General features: G+C 48.8%; 1 protein-coding gene and 2 pseudogenes across 5 annotated transcripts in view; all 3 read left to right on the forward strand.

Moving 5' to 3' along the window:
• Positions 1–21,983, forward strand: part of FYCO1 (FYVE and coiled-coil domain autophagy adaptor 1) — an 825,109-nt gene that overhangs the window by 335,303 nt on the left and 467,823 nt on the right. The window lies entirely within an intron of this gene.
• On the forward strand, positions 3,305–3,454 carry LOC144829821 (5.8S ribosomal RNA; annotated as a pseudogene).
• On the forward strand, positions 3,540–5,478 carry LOC144829719 (28S ribosomal RNA; annotated as a pseudogene).

The following is a 21,983-nucleotide window of genomic DNA, read 5'->3' on the forward strand; positions in this document are numbered from 1 at the left end:
ATTTCTCCAGGTTTGACCTGCAGGAAATTATAAGGGAAAACCCAAGTGTATGATGCGTACCACAGAGCTCCTAATTCATATTGTTGTGTTTGCACAGGGATCGGAAATGAGCCTTTATCTTGCAGTGAGGACTTGAGTGTGGGTTACTTTGGGAGCATATACTAACATAAAAGTCGACAGCGTTATGGCATGTTTTTTTTGTTTGTTGCCAACAACTGTCATTTTGATAAAGCCTTGCGCTTCTTATGAAACATCATCTAGTATTGCAGCCGCGCAGAGCCCTGCTAAAACTGCCCAGTAATATTCTAGCACCGTGCCAAAAACTTGCTGGCAATGCATTATGTATCAATCGTGTAAAACCACTTGCTAACAATGCAGTAGTATGTTCAGTATATTTAAAGGCGGTCTACGTCGAGGTCGCAGGGAGTAACAGTCTCTCCTTCCTGAAGCCTTGCAAGCTGGGTAGTATGCAAGCGTCTAGTATAGCTGCCACAGACTTCTTTCATTCTTATTCAAATAGTCTACCACCCAAACCCCGGACTCACATCTTATTGAATCGGAAGAGGTCGTCACAGGTGAAGGCACGTGGCGTAGTCATTTCACGGCAGATATCGCAGAGTCGCCCACCCGGAAGTACTTCTGCTAAGCGTGGAAAACGACTAGCACCGAGCTCCCGTTCCAGGAAATGAGCCAGCAATTAAATCAGTGTCACGTGACAATCTCGTGTGAGGAGGGAGTACACATGGGCAGTGACATTGGCGTGTTGTAGCAGACCAGGGCAATATGTGGCTATCGTCATGCCATACAGCTGAGCTGGTAGGGCATGCTGCTGGACAATCCTCCGTTAAACAAACACGGAATAGAAACCTGTGGTGCGCGTGCACCACAGAGGAGCGGGGGGGAGGGAGCCTGTCGTCTGTACGGCACACTGATGCACATACTAGACACGGACGAGAATGTGCGGAGCAAAGTTGGGACATGCGCCCGCTTTTGCTCAATTGTGTGCCGTTTAAAAAAAAAAGCACGCTACTGCCAATGCCAGCCTGCGAAAGCAAAACCACATGCACAAGCGTGTGGTTAGCTTTCTGAAGCCCATACAAGAGGTCTTGTGCTGCGCGAGTATTGCTGTGCACTGCAACTCTAGGCGCGAGACCTAAAAATCACATTCACCTAATTCGCCTCTAACTTGCTGAGCCTAAAAAGATTAAAAACAGGAGTAAACACTGAAGGCTTAATGTACAAAGATGGGTTCACGAAGCAGTCACTGTTTTTTCAGAATGGCTGCTTTGTGACCCCACCTTTGTTTCATTCTGCAACAACTCCCAGTGACTGGCTGCAGATGTAGAGCTGGAGGCTTACTAGGGACAGCTGACGATATTCACTGAACAGCTGCATTCTTTTAGCTATCAACTGAGACAGCACATGAGCTGTCACTCTCTTTTCCTTGCTTCTTCTTGGTCAGCGCTTGCTGGCTTCACTTCCACTTTCCTCACTGGAGCGTGGCCCAAGTACTTGTGTCCTTCCACTGCTCATGCTTTCGGAACTACTATTTTTTTTAGTAGAAGCACTCCATAACAGTGCAAGTGTTTGTAGGCTGTCTCCCTCATGTGAATATGCCCCTTTCGTGTCACTTTCTATTACCTGTGTGATTGTGTCCTCTGCTGTGTTGTTGCTTACCCCCACTCACTGTCTCTATTGTTGTTTGCCCCTACCCACTGTCCATGTTGTTGCTTGCCCTCTCCCACCCTTTGTGTTGTGTTGTTGCTGGCCCTCTATGTTTCCTGCTGGAAGATCACCACCCACTCTCCATTGTGTTCCGTGTTGTTGCTTGACCCCCACCCACGCCCTCATGCCGCTCTGTGTTGTTTCTTTCCTCACCATCCACCCATCCCTTGTCATGTTGTCGCTTGCACCCACCCACCCTCTGTTGTACTCAGTGTTGTTAATTGCCTGTCCATCCACCCTCTGTTTTGGCACCTTGTTCTTGCTTGCTTGCACTGTCCCGCTCTGTGTTGTGGCTTGCCCCCACCCACTCTTCTGTCCTGCTGCATTTTATTGCTTGCCTACACCCACCCTCCTGCTCTGTGTTATTATGTGCCCCCACCCGAGCTGTTAGTTGCTTTCCTGGGCCCGTTTTGGATTGCTGCTTGTCCCTGTCTTGCGATCTGTGTTGCTTGACTCTGTTGCTGCGTTGTGGATTGCTTGCCCATCCTCCTGCATTGTTTTGTGCTTGCCTTCCTGTCACGCGTTTTATTGCTTGCCCCATCCTGCATTGATTGTTGTTTGCCCTCACACCGTCCGTCGCTACTACTGATTAGATAGTTTAGTGAGGTACTAAAATCAACCCTGCCGGGGTGGGCAATGGCACTGACAGAGTGCCATCAAGATTATCAAATTTGACTATCTAGAGGGAGGAAAAGTCATAACAACGTTTGCGTAGGGGAACCTACAGAGGGATTATCAATGGTGGAGTAGCCTGAATGACTAACAGGACCAGCCCGAACCCTCGGCTGTCTCCCAGATGGAACCCAAGGTACAGGGGCTGGCCTTCCCCTTGCACGCCCTAGCAAGCAGAGCAGGCTGCAGCTACTGGCTCTTGGGCAATGACGGGCATGGGCTGGCTCCTTCACCCAGGAGGGCAAGACTGACGGTGTGTGGATGACCCCTTGGCTCTTCCAGGAGGGGCACAATGCTAATGGCATCCCTCTCAAAATGGAACCCATGTTCACCCTACACACACCTGTAGGGAGGCACCTAATTGTAGTGCCTCTCAGGGCTGGGACTCTCATAAAGCCTCTGCCACCTGGGCCCAGGTTGCATGTGACCGAGGAGTGGTCCATCTTGGGTAGCAGGGCAGCCTGCGTGAGAAGTAGGTGGAGCCATAAGGGAACCCTGGCTCATCTTGGTGGAGATGCTGTGCCAGTGTGATATGCTTCAAAGGGATGAGAGAGTGTGACACTCCTGCAAGCACCAACTCCCCCATGGGTGGCTAATGTGCAGGTGGATCGACCCTCTGTTGTTGCCAGATACCTAGTGGCCTGGTCCTTTATGGCCAGCCTGGGGTTTCAAAGCTTGTGCTGCCTATTCGGAGGGCCTGTGGTGGAGCTTCTGCTTCCACTGCTCTTGGAGCCTCTTGCTTGCCCGCCTGCTGTGGCGGCAGGGTGGGGCTCCTAGGCCAATCACCTGGAAATGCTCTTTAAATTTTGGAGACTGACTTACAAAGGAAAAGACTGAGGGTTGCAGGGATATTTCACCTTGCAGGTGGTGGAAGCCTTCCTCTGCTGCACCCGCAAAAGTTGCCTCTGACTTTTGGCAGTGGACCATTCACCTCACATGTAGATAAAGAACGCATCTTTGAGAATTAGTGTGAATTGCAGGACATAGTGATCATCAACACTTTGAACGCACTGTGTGGCCCTGGTTCCTATCCAGGGCTACTCCTGTCTGAAGGTCTCTTGAACATCAATTGCCCTAGTTTTCTCCTCGGGCATGGCTTGGGCTGTCTCAGGGTTCTCTGCTGTCTTCGACCTCCCAAGGCCAGATCCCTGATCACCCATCGCAAGTCCCCCCTTCTCTCCATGAAGCGAGCCTGGATTTCACCACCGTGATGGAGCAGGACACCGCCCGGTTCCCTAGGGCTGCAAAACCCGGGGTGTCTGGCTGCGTGCTGTGTGTGGCTGTCTGTGGTACCTCAGAGCTGGTCGCACGCATTGCCTGGGGCACCCATTTGCACCGCTGAGGAGCCCCTTGCATACTTTTCTGGAGTCAGATTGCCTGAGAATGCAGCCTAGAGCAGGTGGTAAACTCCATCTTAGTCTAAATACAGGTGCAAGACTGATATTCACCATTGGGAAAGTTGGAAAGAATTTTGAAGAGAGAGTTCAAGGGAGTGTGAAAGTGTCAATAGGTAAATGGGTGGGGTCTGTGCCACCTACCAGGAGATTCAACACAGTGGGAAGGTAAGGGCGCTTTCCTTGACAGCATTGTACTGCGACCGGCTCCTGGTCAGCTGGGAAGGCTTCAAAGTCCCAGGTGACTCTCCTCTGTGTCAGAGAGTGTTACAACCCCTGGCAGCGGCTTCGCTTTGTTTGCGGGACCAAGGGAGATTGGCCATCTCCATGCACCCTCGACAACTGCACCAGCCCCTATTTGGGTTTGCCGGGGCAGAGAAGGAAGACAAAGTGCCCAGCTCCTGGCACGAGAGTGACTGGGACAGACTGTGCTCAGTGCAACCTGATAGCATCGCGCCGTTGGTCATAGAGGGACACACCAGGCATCAGGGGTCTGCAGTGATGATGGTTACTCATTTTACCCATCTTGAAACACAGACAAAGGAGTCTGACACATACACGTGTCAGAGGGCTGATCAAAAACCTGTGGCACAATGAAGGTGGGATCCCACTGCAGCCTCATGGTAACCGCTTCACCGGCCCGTCTTGCCTGTTCTGTCAGGAAGGTGGACCATGAACATGTGTGATAGGACCTGAAAGATGGTGAAGTAATCTTGGGAAGGGCTTAGAGAAAACTCTGGTGGAGGTTCATAGTAATCCTGATATGCAAATCGGCTGTCTTGGTTTAAGGGTGAAAGACTAATTGAACCATCTAGTAGATGGTTCCTTCCGAAGATTCCCTCAGGATAGCTGGCACTCAGAGACACAAGTTTTATATTAGAACAGTGACAGGTGGAAATTTGACTGGGGTGGTACACCTGTCAAATGATAAAGCAGGTGTTGTAAGGTGAGCTCAGGGAGGACAGAAACCCCCTGTGGAGCAGAAGAGCAGAAGTTCACTTAATCATGATTGTCAGTGTGAATACATACTGTGAAAGCGGGGACTCATGAGCCTTCTGACTGTGTTTCAAACAGGAGGTGTCATAAATGTTACCACAGGAATAACTGGTTTGTGGCTGACTAGCTTTCATAGCGACTTTGGTTTTTGACCCTTCGATGTAGGCTGTTCCTTTCAATGTGTAGCAGAATTCTTTAAGCGTTGGATTGTACACCCACTAGTAAGAAACTTGAGCTGGATTTAGACCGTCATGAGACAGGTTAGTTTTACCCTACTGATGACGTGTTGTTGTAATAGTAGTCCTGCTCAGTATGACATGAACCAGAGGTTCAGACATTTGGATTATGTGCTCGGCTGAGGAGCCAATGGGGCGAAGCTGACATCTGTGGGATTATGACTGAATGCTTCTAAGTCAGAATCCTCTTAACCATAACAATGCTGCAGTGCTGTTTACCCTCTGTTGGCCTGGGATAGCCATCCTCTGGGCTAGTGCATAAAGCCACATGCTTGGAGACCGGAACACAGATGTAAGAGGGCCACCTGCATCACATTTAGGGCACCACATGTTTGAGGGGTAGCTGGTGCTAAATCTTTCAAAGACAACCTGCTTCTGCGTCAGGGCTTTGTAAGTAGCAGAGCAGCTACCTTGCTGCGATGCATTGAAAGTCATCCTCTGAGCCAAATGTTTGTCTCTGTCTGTGGTTGCCTGTGTGTCTGGGATCTCTCTGCCACTAGGCCGGCTGGAAGGGATACGATTGTGGGAGGCTGCCTCCACCTTGTGCCATGCTGCAAAGGGGCCTCTCCCTCCCACCGTGCATCTCTAGGTGCAGAGAGGGGGGCACAATCCCACACAGGTCAGTAGGATGACAAGATGGACGGAGCGGGCACCAAAAGTGTTGCATAGAGACAAGAAGTCCATATGTGGCTCTAGGAAGGACCCCCCTGAGCACTGGCTACGTCATTGGCTGCCACCTGGGCACTCTGTCCACCAGGTCGGCCTGAGCCATCTGGTCTCCCGGCTGGCTGACCAGATGAACCCTGACTTGTCTCTCTCCCTGGAATCTGTAAGCTGCAATTGTCATGGAAAAATGGTTTCCCCAGGCAGACCCAAGGGAGAGGGTGGTTGGTTGGGGTCCTAACCCTCCTTAGGTCCCCATGGCCGGGCATCAGAAAGATGAAAAGCACTGACCCATGGCACCCTTAGCCGATGGACGGACATTGTGCAGGGCATTGTGGCTGCACACTGGGGCCAACTCTTGTCTCCCTCTGAGGTGTGGAGCGGAGACAGGACCTCTGTGAATGATCTGCCACTGGGTAGATCCCGGGGCAGGGTGGTGTCAGACCAAGGAGTCTGAAGCTCATGCAGGCTAATGCCTTAATGAATGTCACCAAACTTATAAGAAGGCATCATTCTGACCCTTGGCTTTTCGCCTAAAGTTGATTCAGTTGCGGATCCCGCTTAGGTCCTATTCCTCTAGAGCGCTCATGCATCAGCTGGGGCGTTGCAATTTGGTTGTTTGTGCCAGGGGGTGTGGGGAGGTATGTTCCGTTTTCCACTTCTTATGGGACTGTCCCAAAATGCAACGCTATTGGAAAGTGGTAATACAGGTCATGGCCGGTGTTACAAACTTAAAGGTCGAAGTGGAGGTGAGATGGCATCTCCTGGGAGTGACAGGGGAGGAGGTGTGGCCCAAATACCTCAGAATATGGCTAATGTTGGCATCTGGGATGGCAAAGAGAAATATAGCATGGGTTTGGGGTGTAGTCAATCCCCCCAGGGTGAAGGACTGGGAGACGTATCTGGAAGGACTGGGAGACGTATCTGGACTGGTGCCAGCAAGCTGAAAAGTGAGTCAGAGAATGCCCAGGAAAAAGGGATAAGATATGGAACTCCTGGGAAGAGTACAGAAATGAATAAAGATGCGTTTGAACGACAAGGCAGAATGATCGGGGTGAGGGATTACAGTGGTAATTTGAAGCAATACTGTGGAGTGCTAATATAATGGGATTGTACCTTGCTAGTATGCTCAACTCTCTTTTCCACCATTAATGTAAAGTACTTCTGTTCTGATGCAACGAGTCATGATTTTCATGCATCCATCTGTGATGGTGTGCAAAGCAACAGTTTAATAAAATGATGTTTACAAAAAGAATTAAGTAAGTATTTTCTGTATACATGAGTATATCTCCACCCAGAATTGAATGAGTAATGGCCAGTCAAAAACCACGTGTACTTTGTCTCTTTGAAAGTTGCCAGTGGGCCTTTCTTGAACTACATCTGAGAGACACATGAGGATCCTGAAACAGCGAATGTGTTTCAGTGAGCTAATCTCCCTTCCTCACTAATGAAAGCTGTGGATGAGATGAGAATTACAAGGTGTATAAGTTTCAGGTGAACTTTCAAAGATTAACAGCAGTGTGCGGTACTCGGTCAACACTTATGCCTTATTTTTTCCTGGTGCAGAGAATGTGAGTGCCAGGTGGGATTAATAGTATGTTGTACTACGGTGCGGTATGAGAGGAATCTACTGCCGCCACTTCGTCGGCTGCGGTCGGACGTCGCGGGTTGGTGTGGCTTGCCGCTGTCCCCGTTGGGGAGAGCCGCCCTGTTTAAGATGATGTCTCTCCCCCGGTTCCTTTATGCCCTTCAGAATACGCTCGATCTGGTCCCAGCTAGTTATTTCAGTGAGGTTGAGGGCCTCCAACGGCATCTGGTATGGGGCGGGCAGCCTCGCATTGCGTTCTCGAAACTGACTCTACCTTGGTATGATGGCGGTATAGCACTGCCCGACGTCAGGCGCTATTACTGGGCGTCTCAGTTGAGTGCCATCAACCATGCCATGTATGGACCTACCCCTAACCCTGCGTTCGAGATGGACAAATGGCAGCTAACGGGTGGCGACTACAATAGAGCGCTTTATTCTAAAGCTGCTAGGAAGTCACTTACTGGTCCCACTGCGGTCGCTGTGCGAGTTTGGACTCGTGCGACGGCTGCCACGGGCTGGACAGACAAGCTGACTAGAGCAACTCCGCTTTATGCGACTGAACGGCTGGGGAATCTCTGGGCGACTAAGGGGTTCGACAAGTGGGATCTTATCGGTATCAGCCGAGTGGGGGACCTCCTGATCAAGGACAGGATCAAGACTTTTGCCGAACTCCAGCAGGAATACAGCCTGAGTGACAGGGAATACTACCGCTATCTTCAAATTCGCCACGCATTTGCTTCGGTGTTTCCGGCTGGTGCCGTAGTCCCGGAATCCTCCCCCCTGGAGGATAGGGTGCTCGATGGGCATGTCCCTGATAGTACCATCTCTCTTATATATAAGAAGCTTATTAACGCCCGCTCTGACCTCCTCTTACAGCTCCGTAACGCCTGGACCGCGGATGGGCTTGAGTTGGATGACGAAGACTGGCAGGCCGCGGTGTCGTCTCCAAAGGAAGTGGCGATTCCGGCGCGTCTACGGCTGGTGGAATTGAAGATTTTGCACCGCGTCTATGTCACGGGTCCACGCCTGATGAGGATGGGTTATTCGTTGGATGGGCGTGGCTGTGGTATGCTTGCTACTTTTTTCCATATCAGATGGGAGTGCCCGGATGTGATGTCTTATTGGAGAGGTGTACATGTCATTATGGAAGAGGTGACGGGTGTGTCTCTACTGCCAGAGGCTAGGAGGTGCCTTCTGAATGTCTGGGAACCCAATGATTATAGCGTGGCACAGACTCGGTGGGCCACCCTCGGCAACATGATCGCCAAAAGGGACATAGCCCAGCTGTGGGGGTCCCAGAGGGCACCCTCGGCATCGGCGTGGATGGAATGCATGGATTGGTGTATGTTTAGGGAGAAAACGGTGTATGTTGCCCGGGGTAGGCCTAGGAAATGGGGTAAGGTGTGGGGTCAGTGGAATGCGTATCGAGGAGAGATTTGTACCCCCCCCTCCGTAGATCCCGTTGTTACCCCTCTGTCTCCGTGACCTCGCCTCCATGCATCCTTCTCCTATACCACACTGTCTGCTTGTCCACTCTTGGCCCTTCTTTCCACCCCCTTAAGACTGATCCTTCTGTAGACCAGCTATTGGCTGGCTTTCCCCCCCTGCTGGTGGAAATGGTCACTTCGACAACAATCTTACCTCGGACTTTGTTTTTGTGTTGTTTTGTTTAAAATATAAAATGTGAAACCTTTCTATTGTCCCCTTACAGCCGCCAGCCCTGTTTATTAACGTGTAAACATTGCATTGATTCCGGGGTTGATGGGCCTTGTACTGTTTTCGATTGTGTTGCAGATTATTACTGACCGGCACTGGGGGGTTGTAGGTCTGTATTTGTATGACTTTTCTGACAATAAAGGTTTAAAAAAAATATATAATAGTATGTTGTAATAGAATGTAAAGAGAGGTGAATACCCAATGATAGATAAAGCCACCTCTCTCCTGTATCGTAAGCATCAACAACTCTCCTGATCCACTGAGGCCCTTGAGGGAGGCGTGGAAAACAGACCTAGGATTACTTGAAAATTATGACAGGGCGGAAGTACACAGAGACCCGAATTCTCGCCCTAGGGTTTTGATAGAGGAGTTTGACCCGTTTGCAAGTCTAGTCAGGGCAGCGAACAGATAAGGCCATTCCATACTGTCAGATACCATGCAGGAATCCAGCAAAAGGAGGACAGCAGTCTCGCCTCACCGGACCGCGGTCATATGCATTGCTCCATATAGGCGTCGGAGGTTCAGTCAGTTTCTTCTGTGGGGCATGAATCCCGACTGATCGGGATAGACCCCAGAGGAGAAAACCGGTTGCAGCCTGTTCGCCAAGGCTTTGACCAGAACCTTAGCTTTCAAGTTCAATAGCGAAATAGGCCTATATGAGCTGCACAACACCCGGGTCCTATCCTCTTTGGGGATGATCATAATAGTAGCAGCCTCTGATTCTCAAGCAGGTAGCCTGCCTTCCTCGCAGAATGAAACATATTTAGCATAGGCTGCATATCCTTATCTGCCACACACTTCTACAGCTACACTGGCAGACCGTTCGGGCCCACAGCCTTCCCCAACTGAATATAGCTAATGGCCCCCTCTGCCTCCTCCACCGCCAGGTCGAGTTCTGGTCCTCCCCATTCATCCGCCGATAGTTCTGAGACTGAAAGATCTTTAGGGAGATCAGTACTGTCATCCTCTGTTCTCATGTAGACAGACTCATACACTGCCTCATAATAGGCTGCAAAGACTGCTGATATGTCTTTTCCAGTCTTGCATGGGGGCTTACCAGGAGCCTGTATCTCAAGGACCCAATTTCTCTCTCTGTCCTTTTTCTCCGACCATGCCATCAATTTATTTGTCTTTTTCCTCCCACATCATAAAGTGGACGCTTCGTTGGTATTGCATGCTTGTGGGCTTTGTTGTCTTCTAAGTCCCTGAGTTCCTGTTGTTTGAGGTGTAGTTGGTGACCTAGAGGAGAACCGGGTCTCTCCTTTCGTGACATCCCAGGCTCCAGTGAAGTAATCTCTTGCTCAAGTGCCTCATAACGGGAAATCTACTCTTTCTTCTTTCCCCCTATCAATGCCTGGGCATGGCCTCCCAGAGGATACTGTCCTAGTCCACCGATCCTGTATTTTATGATAAGTATTGGTCTGTTCGGTCCCTCAATTTACCTCTAAACGCAGTGTCTATAAGGTGCCAGGGATCTATTTTGAGAGGCGAGTGTAGTCTCTAGAAGGGTCTTTAATTAGTATCTCTACCAGGGAAAGGTCAGAGATGCCTCTCGCCTTATGTTGTGCCCCGTGAAACTGCACAACCTGCATGTGGTGCATAAAGATATTGTCTAAGTGGGAGCCACTGCCATGTGCTTCCGAGGGAAGGTGAGTGAACTGTTGTGCTGGGGGGTTGTGGTCGCGCCACAGAACTACCAATCCCATTGTGTCCACAAAGGCCTGTAGGGGCCCTGAGCCGGCACTCGTGGGGAGGGGTGTTTCTGTCAACCTCCAGGACCATTGTTGCATTCATGTCCCTGCCCATTATTAAAGTACCAAAAGGCATGTCTAGCAGATGGCACTGAGCCCCGGAAGTGTATCAATGTGAAGTCTCGGTGGTATGTACATTGGGAAAATATTAAGTGTACGGCCCTCCCACACTCCTGTGGGTGCCACATATCTACCCAGGGGATCTTGCCAGATACACCCAAGTAAGAAGGGTACAGAATTTTGGGCAAGTATGCTCCCGCCTCCCGCGTGCGAGAGGTGAGTATACTCAAACCTATTTAGCGCCTTGTAATGATTGCCCCTTAGATGTGTTTCCTGCAGGAGGACCAAATCAGGGGCCTGTCTACGTATATATTGCAAGACTGTGGTTGTTTAATTTTACTGCTATGACATTCCACTAAGCATGGGCGAATTTTGCGAATCTGGCGTTCGCGAATTTGCGTATTTACGAACTCGCAATCCGCAAAATCCGCGAACTCTCGCGGATTTTTTTTTTTGTGTTCGCAAGGGTTTCTGCCAGTTCGCGAGGGTTTTGTACTAGTTCGCAATTGCGAACTTAATTGTCGGCTCGCAACGGTCGCGACTTTGTTGTTTCTACGTCTGGTTCATCATCACAGGTTCACAGCACCCTCTGTTTCACCACTGCCACCCTCTGATTCACTCATGCCACCCTCTGGTACATCACTGCCACCCTCTGATTCATCACTGTAGATTATGGGGGGGAAAGCAAGCACACCTGCCCTGCTTCAACTGACATGAATTAATTTCTGGTTCATCACTGTAGATTATGGGGGTGGGGAAAGCAAGCACACCTGCCCTGCTTCAACTGACATGAATTAATTTGGGGTTGATTAATGTGTCACTGAATTTAAACTTCCTGTCTGGCACCTGCTTCCTTATCTGTAATTTGCTTTCTGTTGCAGTGCAATTTTTTTTTCCAGGACCTTTGTGGCCTACTTGTAGCTATTTTATGAGCCAGCTGTGAGGGTCAGAGCAGGGTCATAGAATAGTTGCAAGTAGGCAACTGAACTCTGGAGGGGCCCCTCAGGAGGCACTACAGGGAATGGTTACTAATGATAAGATTGAACTTTTGCACCTGCTGAGTGCTTTCAGTTTTGCAAAAATCCAAATATCCAGCAGCATCCACAAAAAGTAATCCTTCCAGGTCAAGATCCCTGGCACCTGCGTCCTTATCTGTAATTGCTTTCTGTTGCAGTGTAATTTTTTTAACAGGACCTTTGTTGTATACTTGTAGCTATTCTCTTAGCCTGCTGTGAGGGTCAGAGCAGGGTCATAGAATAGTTGCAAGTAGGCAACTGAACTCTGGAGGGGCCCCTCAGGAAGCACTACAGGGAATGGTTACTAATGATGAGTTTGAACTTTTGCACCTGCTGAGTGCTTTCAGTTTTGCAAAACTCGTTTTTCTGCAGAACAGCAACTGTAATGCCCCAAACAAACTTACTTGTGAAAGTTGATTTCTAATCCAAAAGTGATTTAAAGAAAGTCAAAAAGGCCTCAAATCCCAAAAAGTGCAGGCAAATGTCACCCTGAGGAGTTATTCTGATAAAAATCATCTTTTTCAGAAGGTTTATGCTTCTTGCTGGTGGATTTCTTGTGCAGAATTGCAAATTTTGAAATTTCGCGAGTGCGAGATTGTTGCTGCCCGTCGCATCTACATGTTCGCAATTGCGAACTCTCGCGATGCGTCGCCAAACTCCCGCGGGATCCCGCAGCAAGATCCAAAATGGCGCAGCACTCGCAAAATATCGAGAAAAACAACTTGGCAAACGCTGAATGACGGTAAGTGAACGCCGCACGCCGCAATATTGTACCACCAAGCAAAAAAAATCCGCTGCGTGCGAATTTTCGGATTTCGGTAAATTCGCGAGAGTTCGCGGATTGCGAATTTACCGAAAATCCACGAGCGGAACGGATTTTACGCTCATGCTTACATTCCACGTCTCGACTTTGAAAGCCTGTGTAAATCAGGAATCCATACAGTGTCTAGAATAGATTTTAGCAACTCCCCGCAAGGACGTGTACCTCGCCCCCATCCTTCCTTATCCATTTATTCTGTTGTTCGAGTTCTGGTATTGCCAAGCATGTAACATATATGCAATGTAACAGTAAAAACTCCTACCCTTAACAATCTCCTCCTTCCCAGCTACCCCGCATTGTAGACATGAAGCTACCCACTTCCCTCATTTGCAGCGGGCCTGCGGCCCAAGCAATATCTTTACAACCGACTAGGGTAGGCCAGCTCTGCCATTATCTAACCAGATTTCAGTTCATTGCCCCCCTTTTTTCTAAAACTGGTTTTGTGTCCTTAACTGCAATACAGAAGTTAGTAAAGTTACTTGCAGCTACCATTGTTATAAATAATGCCATGCCGTTGCCTCAGAGGCTCAGTTGCCCCTGGAATAGCTGGACTGAGTGTCTGTGTCTCAGTCCCTCTCACCAGCCAAAGACAGCCAAGTAACCAATGCCATACTGTGATCATTTGGGGGCTCGTCGAGCAGACCCCATGGGAATCCTCTCGTCCCAGAGTGTCATCTTGGGGTGCCAGATGATCATCCTCCGGTCGGTCCCTGCACCGTCCTTTCTCCTGCTCCTTCTGCTGTTGTTGCCTGGGTGTCCGTCCCCTCTCGAGCCAATCCCATGCCGCCTCCAGTGTTGTCAAATGCCATGGCTTTCCATTGATCAACACTCTGAGTTTGGCTGGATATAGCATCATATATTTGAGGTCCTTGACCTGAGCGTTTTTTTAACCTCATCAAAAGTGCGCAGTTGGCGCAGCACCCACAGGGTGAAGTCCGGAAAGAAACTGTTGTCGCATTGTCGTAGACCAGGTCCCCATGTGAGGGTTCAGCCAGCAAGATGGCATCTCGATAGTTGAAAATTCTGGCTATAATAGTTCGAGTGGGGGGGAGGAGGGGCGCACCAAGCCTTGGCAGCGGTAGTGGTGCTCTGTGCGCCCATTCAATGCAGAAAAAGTTTGAGATGCACTTGGGCTTCAACTTGTTGACTCCAAGGTCCTCAAGGAATAGGTCAGCATTGGGTCCCTCCACCCCCCTCCGGGACCCCGACCACTCTAATGTTGTTCCTTTGGGCCCTGCCTTCTTGGTATTCTAGTTTTGCCGCCATCATCCTGTGTTGGGGATAAGCTGCTGTACTTGCTCTTCCAACATTTTAGAGGTAGACTAAAGGAGGAGATTAACTTCAATTGTTACTGTGCCTGTTTTATATATTTATCAATGTTGTTCTTTTGGGGCAGAGGTGCTCCCTTAAGCCTCATCGTAGCCCCTGGATTGGGTTCACCTGTATACAGTATAGCTCATGTCTCTGGTTCATCCCTCCACAACCATTGGCCACACTGCCTCCAGATCGTAGGCTCTCCCTGGCCCCAGTACCTCTAATTCTGTGGATATCTCCAATATAGGTTTTGTTCAGTGTCAGCCGTATGTGGCCCTAGAGTTGTTGTATCCAGGAGTGTGAGTAATCCATTGTGAGTAATTTCCCCCATTGTCGATATGGAGCAGAGAGGAACAAAAGGGCATTCCGTATCTAGGGATATGCTCCAAATCACGGGTGGCGGCGCACTCGTCAGTCACAGAGAGCTACCCGAGGCTCCACTCCACACAATACCACTCTACAGCACTTTACCCTGCTCCACTTTACACCACTTAATGCCATACAGTGCCACTCAATGTCACTCTATTTCACTTCCCTCTACGTCACTCCACTATTCTCCGCTCCACTCTATTCCGCACTACTCGACGCCACTCTACTTTGTATCACTCCACTGTACTCTACGCCTCTTCACACCACTCTATGCCACTCTGTTGTTCCTCACTCTAGGCCGCTCCACTCTGCTCCATTCCACTTTACTCCACCCCACTCTATGCCGCTCTACACCACTCTCCTCCTCTCAGTCTATGCCAATGCATGCCACGTAACACTATGCCACTCCACTTTACACCAATAAACTCCATGCCACAATACTCCCAGTCACTCCACTCTATGGCATCCTACGTCACACAATGCCACACTACCCCACTATACTTTATGCCACTCTACTCCACTTTACTTAAGTTCTACTCTACATCCCTCTGTGCTACTCAACTCCACTCAACTGCACTCTATGCCATTCCACTCAACTCTACGCAACTTGACTCTACGCTACTTTCTGTTGCGCCACTCTATGCCACTGCACCCAAGCCACTCTACTCTGCTCTACTCTTTGCCACTCTGCTCTTCACCACTCCACTGTACTCTATGCTATTCCATGACACACAGTGCTTCTCTACAGTACTCTATGCCACTGCACTCTATGCCACTTTATCCGACACCAGTCTATGCCACTACATGCTATGCTACTTTACTCTACGCTACTGTTCCCTCAGCCACTCCATGCCACTCCACTCCACAGCACTTTACTCCACCCCACATATGTCCCACTATATCTTTCTATGCCACTCCACACCACTCCATTCTATGCCACTCTACTCTATGGCCACACTACCCCACTCTATTCTACTCTACACTACACTACGCCACTCTAGGTCACACCACTCTACTGTCTGCTATTCTACTCTATGCCAATCTACTCTATCCCAACCTACTCTAGAATACTCCACTCCACAAATTGCCACTCTACTGCAATATATGCCACTTCACGCTCTGCCACCTTACGCCACTCCACTGTACTCTATGCCTACTCCCCGCCACTCAGACCCTCTATACCTTTCCACTCTGTGGCACTCTACGTCACTCTACTCCACGCCCCTCACTCTACACCACCACACTCCACATTGCACCACTCTGCGTTTCACCACTAAACACCACAACACTATACTCTACCCAACTCCACTCTGCGGCATCCGACTCCACACAATCCCCCTCCGCTCGAGGCTACTCCACTCTTGGTCACTCTACCCTACACCATTGTACTCTTTGCCACTCTACTCTGTGCCACTCGATTCTAAACCACTCTACTCAATGCCCCTCTATTCAACACGACTCTACTTAATGCCATTCCACTCTGAGTCACTTTACACCACTCTGTGCCACTCTGCATTACTGTACTCTATGCCACCCCAATACATTTTATGCCACTCCACTCAATGCCACTCTACCCTATGCATCTCTACTCCGTGCTACTCTATGCCACTCTGCGCCACTCCACTCTACTCTGCTCTAAGCCACGCTACTCTACACCACACCACTATCATTTAGCCATGCTAGACTGGAGCCACAATAATAATAATAAAGACATTTATAAAGCACGCAGCTACCCCAAATGGGGTGTCCCAGCGCTTATACAGACAGTACTCAAGGTAGAGGAGAGCCCATATCTAGTCATTACGACTAAAGAGCCAGGTCTTCAACGATACTGCCCAACAACGCTAAAAGACATTGACAAAGCCAGTAGCTCTCATATAGTTGGGAACTATTGGCTTTGCCAGTGCTTGTTTGAAGATGACTCTACTTTATGCAAGATTTATGCTATCCCCTACAAGCTACATGTTGTGGCCGTTTGTAGATCACCATTAAAGAAATGCTGTAGTAAACCTCAGAGAGATGTACAACTTTGGAAGAAGGCATTAATTACCATCTCAAAGGATAAAGAGTTTGGGGGTTGACAGACTTCAGATTTACATTTGTATTCAGCCATTTGAATTTGTGTTCAAGAATTAAATACATAGCCCAATGAGCAGTGCAAATCAAATGTAAAGAGTCTAGTGTCCTATATAAATTCAACAAGAAGTTATCCCTGTTCAATTTTGAGGGGGAAATTATCAAATGGCATGTAAGGAAACGTGGTTCAAGCCGAGGCTGAAGCCTGCCAAAACAAGACAATATGAAAAGAAGACAGATGACTGCCTCAGTGCAGGAGCTTCGGGTGCCCTCTTTAGTGTTCTCACCAACTTTCAACTGTGTGACATTCCAATAGCTGGAGTAGAAGGTGCAAGATGTAATCAGGGGAAAAAAATCTTTTAAACCCTACTATATGAAATTTCACATTCGCCACAGGAATCCCATTCACAGTGTTTTCACGTTCCAATTCAAGTCTAAATGGCTCTTAGGGCTGTTTTTTTCCCCATGCATATTTTTCCAGGCAGTACTTGAAGAAAAAGGGGAAAGTGATTTTACTTCTTGGTAAAGCTGAAACTGCATGTTAGTCCCTAGTAGATATTGGGAATATTGGATTCAGTCAGTAAAACTGCTTGGTGTAATTCTTTGACCATGCATTGGCAGTATCTCCTTTTGGTAGTTTTGCCAGCTGATTGTCCCAAGGGACTCAAAATGAGTCCCTTTGTATTATTCCTCCTATGCATCATTGATTGAACCTCTTATTTTGTCAAGTGTGAAGGCCAGAGAACAAAAACAAAGTAGAGCTATTCAAGAGTGTAGGACTTGGCCTTTTTCGTTAAAGTTCCCTAAACCTTTTGCTTTCCCCTAGACCGTTTTCCTGACCTAGCGATGGCAATTTAGATGCTTGGGTACTTTGCCACTGCTGATCAGTATCAAAGTACAGGAGTTCCCTATGTAAAATGAAATGGTGATTGATTTGCCATGATTGGTATGTTTGCTTTACTAGTAAAAGTCCCTAGTGATGTGCACTGTGTGTGCAAGAGCTAGCAATGCAAGGGCGCGCAGAGAAGGGAACTCAGGCCTTCAGTGTAGGGCCTGAGCGCAGAATGCTAAGTTAGCATGTAGTCCTGACAAGAGCAACTACTTGTCAGGCCTGACCTTCCCTTTTACATACACATGGAGCACCCCTGTGGTAGCCACCAGGTAACCCCTGCGCAGGGTGGAGTGTAGGTAAAAAGCAGAACATAAGCTGAGGTGTGTGTTATGTCCTGACAGCAAAAAACTAACTCTCCATTTCGTTTTTCACTGCTGAAAGGCAATTCTGCCCATAGGGCAGAATGGGGGAGGATGGGTGTTGTGTTTGTTAGCCTAGTTTCCTGTCAGTTTATAATGGAGAGGTGAAGTTTGTAATGTATGGACTCACAGTGTCATGATGCATCTTTCTGTGAAGGTGGTTTTGTCACTGTGTGTTTATAAACCACTCTTTTGGAAAGTGGCTGAGTTTTTTGCTCTGAGCATTTCTGTGTGTCTCTGAAATGTGGATTGTCTGTCTGGAACGGAAAGGTGAGAGGAGCTGTGAGAGGTCTTGACCCAGGGAGGGGTTGAGATGGCACCAGGCTGCCCTGCATCTGGAGAGTAGGGGGAGGAGAAGCCCAGGAAGTGAAAAGGCCTGGGCTGGTGCCATAAACCAATTGACCCATCTCCTGCTGAGTGATTAAGGATCCAGACCCCCCCCCCCCCCCCCGGTATCAAAGGGAGAGAGGTGATCCTGGGATGGAGACACCCAGAACTGATTTAGGGAGGGGTCAGGGACCCTTGAGCACATACAAACTTCAAAGTCATTAAGGGGTAGTGCTGTTAGAGCTGAAACCTCTGAACGTGGGATTGAAACAGATATGAATTCAGACTGTAAAGGCTTTGACCCATTCTCTGGTCAAGAGTAACCTCTGCTAAAGAAGGAGTGACTGAAGAGACTGCTGTGGATAGACCAATCCTTGCTTCATGATCTGGGGCTGGTCTACAGTTTGCTGTTCTAACTAAGGAAGAGGCTGTTGGGACTGTGCTTGGGGGCACTGGGTCCCCTGCTTGAAGAAGACTGTGCTTTGTGCTGTGTCTTGTAACCCCAAGGGCCCAAGGTGAGCTGGCTCCCTGTTTGGAAACACAGGAATATAAAAGTTTCCAGAGAAGACTCTCAGATACACCATGGGTGCGTGTGCTCTGTCTAGCCTGAGACCTATGCAAGTTGTGCCCTGTGATCTTTGGCACCTGGGGTTCCAAGTAAAACTCGGATGTGCAAGGGTGCATGTCGTGGTGCAGCCCGGGTGTTGGTGAAGAGCGCCTGGGCCTCGTGTGCACCAAAGGAAGAAGCGAGACTCTGACGCGCAGGGTGTGTGTCGTGGTGCAACCAGGGGGTTGGTGAGGAGCGCCTGGACATCGTGTGCACCAACGGAGGGGGTTAGTCTCGGACGCGCTGGGTGCGTGTCGTGGTTCAGCCCGGGTGTTGGTGAAGAGCGCCGGGGCCTCATAGGCACCAAAAGAAGTGAGTATCCGACGTGCAAGAGTGCGTGTTGTGGTACAGCCAGGACATTGGGGAAGAACGCCTGGACATCGTGTGCACTGGGAGAAGAGGAGAGGCTCGAAGGCGCAGGGTGCGTGTTGTGGTGCAAGCGGAGCGTTGGTAGAGAGCACCGGATCGTCGTAAGCACCAGGGAAGTGGCGAGTCTTGGATGTGCGATGTGCGTGTCGAAGTGCAACCCGAGGTGCTGGTGAGGAGTGCCGGGTGAGGGTGTGCACCGAAGTGAAGTCGGCACAGTGCTGAGGACGGGTCTTGGTGTGGCCTGAGACCGCCGGAGTGAGAGCCAAGTCAGTGTGGCCCTCGGAGTCAATCAGCCGTGGCCCGGACGGACAGCCACAGAAGAACAAAGCCGCCAGCCCGAATCCGCTGCAGACCATGATGGAGTTCTGGATCAAGGCCCAATTCGCTGACGTCGGGGAGGAGAGTAGGATCGCTCCCCCCCCAGGTAACGTTGATCAACACCTGGGGTGGGGTGCGGGCCGGGAGGGACACTTTCTCGGCCTCCCGCTTCAGGCTGCTGCGAGAGACGTTGCTTCAGCTGGGATCCTGGTCCGTGCTGACCCAAGACGGGGCAGTACTGGAGCCGGAGCGGGAAGAAGTACTTTGTGTGACATAATTTGATCCATAACAGGGGCACTGTAACAGAGCACGTAAAACTGTTCTATTACAAATTGCATTATTGCTACTAACGAGCTATCGTTTGACGCCTGACCTAATTTGTGCCTGACGAACTATATGCTTTATGTGTTACACACTGCGTTATTTCTCTCTTGCATATTACCTGATTGTAACATGGCACATTGCATTATTTCTTCAGTGCACAGTATCTTAGAATAACGTGGCACAGTGTGTTGTTTCTTCATTGCACCGTACAGGATTGTAGCGTGACGCATTTCTTTGTTTCTTCCTGGTACAGGGCATGCTGGTGGTGATACGCATTGCATTATTCCTTCATTTGCAAAGTACATACATGGCTGTGGCACTACGTATGGCATTGTTTCTCTGTTGCACAGTATAAGAGAATATCGTCACGCATTGCAGTATTGTTTCCTTTTTGCAACGTGTGTGATTTTAGCAATGCGACTTGCCTAACTTTTTGGGAAATGGTTAGAAGTAAACTTAACTGTTGGTTAGAAGCGGTGGTTGGGATTGGAGCCTACCAACCCACAGGAAAGAATACAACCCATTCTTACATGTTGATTTTGTATCGTGTGCTCGTATCATATAATTGCTTATATAAAGATTATACAAATTTTATCAATACTCGTGTCGAGTCTATTTGTGATGACATCATGGGGTTACTGTGAGCGTGGTTGCACATACTGAACACTCGTGCCTTGGAGATAAGCCTGGCTGCTCGTGCCAAGCTACTAAGGGGGTGAGCAGGGCTATCTCATACGGTAGTGGTTCCCAAACTTTTTCGACCTCTGGCTCCCTTGACCTAATTGGCAGTAGGCCATGGCTCCCCATCATGTCACTTTTTTTTACTGGTGGGGGGGAAATGTAAGCCCGACCTCGGAAGTACTTCCAGTTTTCTCCCTGAAATTTATTGGGATGAAGGCGAGGAGTATTCCAAATAAGTGAAGTACAAAGAACAAGGTGATGGTTGGAATGTTTGAAATAATCTCAACCACTTGCAATCACTCTGGCCGCATCCCAATCCATCGTTTTTTTGACCACCATGCCACTTCAGTAATAACTGAAGTAAGCTCTGCAAAGTGATGCTGCCAGTGAAGAAGGAAACCCTGGGCATGTGCAGCGAGGCCAGCAATTGCCAAAGCCAAGTTTTGCAGCCCAATTTTAAAGGTCTGAAACTCAGAGCTGTCAGAACGAAGCAGCCACCCAATTATCTCTGCTGTTTCCTCTATAATGGCACATGAATTAAAATGCGGGCTGCAACACTTGGCTTTTTGGCACTTCCTGGCCTCCCTGCACAGGCACTGCCCCGCTGCCCGCCCTAATCCTCTCAGACTCAGAGTCACCTATTAACTCTTGCTTGCCTTCAGTTGTGAGATGATACTCATATTGTAAAAAAGACAAAGCCCTAGAATGCACTACTAAACACTAAAATAGAGCCAAAGAACAGCTATAGGCGTGCCTGTTCTTTGCATTAAAGGAAGCTTGCATTGTTGCAAACCCTGCTGTATTTATATACGGTCAGTTAATGACGCTTTGTTAAACTTTCAATTATGAAAAAGCTAAAGTGTCTTCTATTCCCCCATCCTTTTCGTTTCTCCACCTCTTGTTGCTGCCTTTCCGCTTCATACATTCTATTTTTCCCCTCTCTCTGCCTTTATGTCCTGCTTTCCTTCTCTTCTCCTTTGATTCTTTCACACAATGTTTTACCCCAGTGTATTCCTTCTTCCACCTGCTGCTTGCCCTTGTTTTCTCAGACTGAAAGTCATGGGTTCACTTTTAGTTTCTGCATTTCTCTCATCCTTCTGCCGCACTCCTCTTCCCAGATATAAAACATAGGTGGCCCAGTCTGGGGTTATTTAACAGCGTGCAATCCTTGAATTCCAGGTACTTCTCTGTTTATACTTCCTACATGAAAATGTGAGCAGAAACCCATTTAGTTTGATTATTTTTTAGCTCGACAATCCGTAAATACGGTAATTGTCCAGCTGTAATTAACCCAAATGAAAGCAGAAATAACCACATCAGATCACTCAGAATGAGCTCCTAAACCTTTATCCCGAGGTCAAGGGAAGCTTTTCTGAATCAGACAAAAGTGGAGGAGATGTAAGTGCGTTCAGTGGTTCATAACGCTAAATTTTCTCTTGGTGAAATACATCTTCAGCTGTAAGAAACAGCTTCAGAGGGTAGTACCAGTTCCAGATAAGGTATACTACTCATTTAATTTGGGAGGCCTTACTCTCGTTAGTAACATGGAGAAATATACTGAGGGAAGATGGAGGAACTGCTATCACTGAGGCTGAGAAAGAAACTGGTTATTTATTACATTCGTCCTGCCTGACCTTGGCTGAGGGTCAGACTAGGGCCGGGAAACTAATCCAGGCTGCAATGTGGCCTTGTTCCACAGCGAGTTTGCCC

Source organism: Lissotriton helveticus, chromosome 4_1 (genome assembly GCF_964261635.1).
Source record: "Lissotriton helveticus chromosome 4_1, aLisHel1.1, whole genome shotgun sequence".
NCBI classification, from domain to species: Eukaryota; Metazoa; Chordata; class Amphibia; order Caudata; family Salamandridae; genus Lissotriton; species Lissotriton helveticus.